Source organism: Opisthocomus hoazin, chromosome 9 (genome assembly GCF_030867145.1).
Source record: "Opisthocomus hoazin isolate bOpiHoa1 chromosome 9, bOpiHoa1.hap1, whole genome shotgun sequence".
Taxonomy (NCBI): Eukaryota; Metazoa; Chordata; class Aves; order Opisthocomiformes; family Opisthocomidae; genus Opisthocomus; species Opisthocomus hoazin.
Window position 1 is genome coordinate 43,955,906 of NC_134422.1, and position 5,683 is coordinate 43,961,588.

The following is a 5,683-nucleotide window of genomic DNA, read 5'->3' on the forward strand; positions in this document are numbered from 1 at the left end:
CTCGCCGTCGCCGCCTCAGCCCCAGCACGTTGCCGGCACGCGCCGCGCTCCCTCAGCCCCGCCTCGCGCCCGGCCGGCGAGCGCCCGCCGCGGGCGGGGGGAAGAGGCGCTCGGGGACCGGGGCAGCGCCCGGACCCGCCCGTTCTGCGCAGAGTCCCGCTCCGCCCCGGGGAGCCGCGGACGGGGGCCTCGCCTGCCCTTACGGGATCCCCGCGATGGGCGGGGGCGCCTCCTCCCCGCCCCTGCTGGCGCCGTCCCGCCCCGCCTGAGGGCCCTCGGGGCCGCGCCCACCGCCTCGCCCTCCCCTGCCCTCCCCGCGGGGACCGAGGGCCGCCGGCCAGCCCCGCACAGGAACGGCGTCGGGACGGAGGGAGGAAAAGCAGGGAGGCTGGCGGAAAACTTCCCTCCGGGGCTGCTCCCACCGCCGCGTTTGGCTCCCCTCAGCCAGGGAGGGAAGCAGGGAGGCAGACGGGGTCATGCCTTTCAGCTGGGCTCTGCCCTCGGCGGGGGGCGTGCACCTCTGCCCGGGGAGGCTGACCGGGCCCCGCGGGAGATAGCCAGGCAAAAACTCAGCTCGGCCTTAGCGTCGGCACCAAGAAGGGGAAGTCCCTGCCTACCTCAGAGAGACCTCCTGAGGTTGCCAAAGAGACCCCCTCGCCCAGAGTTAGATTAGATACTGGGAAGAAATTCTTCACCGTGAGGGTGGTGAGACCCTGGCCCAGGCTGCCCAGAGAAGCGGTGGCTGCCCCCTCCCTGGCAGGGTTCAAGGCCAGGTTGGATGGAGCTCTGAGCACCCTGGGCTGGGGGAAGGTGTCCCTGCTCATGGCAGAGGGGTTGGAACCAGATGATCTGTAAGGTCCCTTCCAACCCAATCCATTCTATGATTCATTCTATGGTTGTGGACTGGCAAGAAGGTGGGCAGGCTGCCCTGAGAACGGCTGTGCAATGCCAGGCGTGCAGCAAATGCGGAGACGCGGTTTGGGGTCTGCTAGCAGAGAGGACCAGAAAATCACCGCTTCTCAAAACACTCCAACTCTTTTCTCGGCCCTTACCGGGCTGGAGGAGAAGCAGCAGTAGTAACATGCGGGTCAGGTGCGCTTCTGTGGTCATTTAAAGGACAGGATTACAACCTGGTCCCCTGTTGTGCAATTTCATCCCGTTTGCAGACGTAGATTGCCTCTGCTGCTGAACAGGGCTGGAAAAAAAGAGTGACTCGAACGTCAAGCTCCTCGTCAATGCAGTTACAAGGTACGGCCTGGCAAAAACGCTTGGCGTGATGACAGCGAGAGCTGGAAGGCAGACAAATGCGTGCCGGCAGAAGCACCCCAGCGAGAAAGCTGCTCTTCCAAGCGGTCGGACACGCACGGGCTGAGCCACAGCCGCTCGGCCCCAAGGTACGGCATCAGGATCGCTGCAGGGTCAATTTATCATTGGCTGCTCTCCTCTTCCACTTTTTTGTGTGCTTCAAACTAAAAATGCCAAGGAAGATTACCTTGGTAATGTCTATTTTAGTTGAATTCAAATCTTTGTGCCTTGCTTCAGTTTGCTTTATGCAAATTGTATCAATCCAATGTCACCCCAACAGCACTTTCCGTATAAATCACGTCACTTAACCCTCGCTGAGCCTCAGCGGGGCACAGACCTGCAGTCCTTAGGGGACCCTGCACTTACTTTGCTCGTGTTGCTTCAACAGCTATGAGCTTCTGCGACATTATTGTTACCACAGGGGATAAAAAAAAGTGACAAGAGGCTTTCTAATAATTCTGTGCCTGTAATATATAACAATAAAATGCTTAACTCCTAATAGTGACTTTTTTCCAGCTGTCTGAAAAACTGTATAAAAGTAAAGGCAAGTTTAGCAGAGCTGATGAAATTTTTAGAAATAGTTATTTTGTGAGATTACAGAACTCTGCTGAATTGCATTTACTGACTTTTACGAACATTTATCAAAGAGCGATAAAGCTTACCCTGAGAACGGCACTACATTTTAATGATGCGAAAGGCAGAACAGGCCAAGCCTTTCATGTGCTTCGTATCATGATTTGGGGAATTTAAGGTCAGCTGAAAGAATACAGAAATGTTCAGACATGAAAGTGTGTTTTACACAGTTGTAATTGTTGGATCTTCTACATTACACCTCCTCCACAAGTTAGAAAACCTAAATCTGGGACATTTACGTTTAACATAAGGCAATTGTGACAAAAATTTGACTTTTGCAAATAAATGAGAAAGATAAAGCTATTTTTAATTCAGATAATTCAAATTAGTTCAGATAATTTAAAAACTGAAAACCTGAAAATCCAGCACCTCTATAGATCTCACAAGATTACTAGCAGAGGTGGCAAAAAATGTTGCCATGCATAGAGGCTTTAACTACTGCAGCAAAAGTTGCCGGGCTGCCCCAGCACGGCGTGGCTGCTGCGTGAGGGGAACGGTATCCCGGCTGCGGGAGCCGCTCTCCCAGGGAGCGAGGAGCGTGGCTGTTTGCCCCGACGCCGCACGCCAGCAGTACAAGCAGTACACGAGGTCATCTCTCTTACGGTTCTCTCCCACAAATTAAAAGGCGGTGGTGCGCAAAGAGAAGAGTCTGACTGGGCTGGTTCCTGTAGGCTCTTGCCTTTTGTCCTTTTTTGTAGCATCAGAGAAAGTCAGAGGTTAAGTGAGGAATGATAAACTCAACAAAGCAAGAGAGAGAAACGGGGAGAAAAAATGATTTGGGAGGAGAAAGGAGGAGAATTCTCCAGGCACAAAAAGACAAGGATGATTTTATGAGTAACACGGGGCCTGGCAACAGACTGCTATTTCCCTGATTGATTGCCTGACCTTGGAAAAGACGTGCTACCTTTTTTGCTTCCATTACTTATCTGTAGAGAATAATGCTGGCTTTCCTACCAGCATCTTAAGACCCTTTCACGGAAATATGAGCGTTCATGTATTGTCAGACAGACAGAGCCAGACTCCCTGATGAAAAATTACTTACTTCCTGCTCTCAATTTCATAAAAATGTCTCCTAGGATGTTACTAAAAAATTGACTTCTATCTCTGTTGCATAGACTACAATGTAATTTATGATGATGTACACAGTGATTTCTCTTATGAACTCAAAGCACTGCTTTTTAAAAAAGATTGCTCATCTTTTCCTACTTGAATTAACACTAAATTTGAGTTGTTTCTATGTAACATGAAGAGGTTTTTCCATATTAATATTTGAGTTAGAATCAAGCTTTATAAGATCACTTATCTTGCCTGTGTGAGTGATTAGGGGATTTTTTTTCTCTGTTTCTTTTTTATTTTGGTAAATTTGCAATTGACTCGTTTTTGGCATTTTGTAGAATACAATCTCTTCCTCTGGCATTTGTGAGCTCTGTAATAGTTTTACCTTTTGCCTTCCATTCAAATCAAGGCGTTCAAAGTATTGGGACTGAGATGTAATTTAAATTCAATTTGATTTACTTGTAGTGGCTCTTAGGAAATTAATCAGTGTAAATTTTGGCCCACGCTGTGGACCTGGCGATTTACAAAAGAAGAAACATCATTCTGCCTTTCCTTTTTCCTGTCCTCCCTAACATCACAAACCTTTGAGTAGTGCTCTGTTCAAGTGTGGTTCACTCAGCCTCCCTGTGTATAATATCTGCTCAGAAAAACACTTCTCGGCATCTTTGGACATCACACTTGCGGAGTATTATGGGAAAAGTCATGCTGTCTTCTGACAGCAGCATAGCCTGAAGAGTTAATACACTTTAGTTTTTAATCTCCCTAAATCTTGTTACTGAGTCTGACCGTGCATCTGAGATTAGATGAGGAGAAGGTAACTGGTTAGAGTCAGAGGATTCTTCCAAACCACAATGTAAATAGGTGTCTTTTAAGTTTGCCCAACACAGCTGTATTTTTCTGCTTTTGTTGTGGATTTGTCTGTAAATCTCTGCATTTGGGAGTAAAACTCACCTGGCCTTTTATTTGCAGAATGCTTCACTTTTGCTAATGGTGCTGTAAGGAGTTAGTTTAGACTACGGATTTTAACTACCATCTTATTTAACCCCACTCAGAAAAGATATAGATAAAAAGTGGTTAACAATGCTTTCAATTTATGCACATTAGTACTCCCACAGTGGAAAATTTCAGGAAAATAAGCCTAGGTAGATTAGTCATTAGCTCCTCTTTTCCATGTCCTTAGAATATCTTCTAACCTGACATTGAGGAACAAGAGATGTTGCAATACAAGATTAAATACACTTCATCCCCGATGGAAAGTATTTTGAATCTTCTTAAAATCCCGTTCAATTAACACCAGAGGAATTTAAGTTATTTTGAGGATTTAATTTTGAACATAATTATGTAGCAATTTTATTTTTTTTCCTTGAGGTGACTTTTTCTAATGAATTAAGAGAAATGGGCCAAATTTGCATGCATGAGAAACCACCAGACATAAATGTTTTTAGCAAGTTTTCCAATACATCTGTCTAGCCATATGTAAGCTTGTGTCTGGAAGTGGTATCAAGGACTAGGACTAGGCTGAAGTCTGCCTGTAACTGTGGTTCCAGTACAAAAAGGACAGACTTTACAGGTTACCTGTTCTCTGCTCCCATCTACTACCACTTTAAACCAGTGTGGGAGCGGTCAAAAATATTGCTGGGAAACACTAACTTGACTTTTTTCATAGGAAACCAGCTTTCTTTGAAATGAGGCAGATGTGGGTGTAGCTCTACTCTCTTTCCCTGGGTAGCCAATCAAGCACGGGAGATCGAAAGGTAGCAGTGTACTTCTAACCCTGACGTATTTTGGGTGCATCTGGTTTAGCACTTTTGCTAGGATCAAGAGTGCAATTTTGAAGCAAATCTCCTGATCATGCTGACTTACCTACTTGGTTCACATCACAGAGCAGTTTCTGAGTGTGCAGACTAACTTCTTCTCAGCTGAAACTAAAAGAGACGTCGTGCCCCAGGATTGCCACTGCTGTACTCTTAACGTGCAGCTATTCTGTCCGTGGGACTGGACTAGGGCTTTTCCCAAGGAACCCTCACCCAAAATGCCTATGGTATGGACGTCAGGCTCTCAGAACCAATGCTCTCCCTGTACCAATCCACTCAGATTACTTGATACTTTGCCTCATGTCTTGTCAGGACTCCCCAGAAAGGATTCCAAATGAGTAGTCTTTTCTGCTGATGGTAGGGCTAGTGCATATCCCCTCGGTGGTTTAGGCTGCACATGATTAACTTGTTTATGAGAGCTCTGTGAAAAAGACAGTCCTTGGTAAATGCTCTCATCAAGTGGAATTATCACCTACCTTAAACAAGAGCCATTAAGTATCATTAGACTTAAATAAGGATTGATCTTTAAGAGTCCTCCAACTCCTCAAGACAATTTCTGTTATAACGAATACAACATGCCTTCTCTTCCCTCCCCTAAGCTTAAACAACTAGCAACTAAACATGGGGTGAGAAAGCTTCGCTCCTTGCATAAATGAATAAACTCTATGTTTTGCCTAGGTTGCAGCACCTCTTCTGGGATTATCTGATGCTGTCCATTGAAAACCTTATTTTCAATTACTTGTTAATTTCCCAAACTTCAATCACTCTGGCCAAAAATTTGAAGATGGGTGTATGACTCACGTTGTGATTCTTTGTTGTGATTCTTTGTTTATGTAAGGGAAATGGATTCTTGTCAAACATCTACCCTTGAAAAT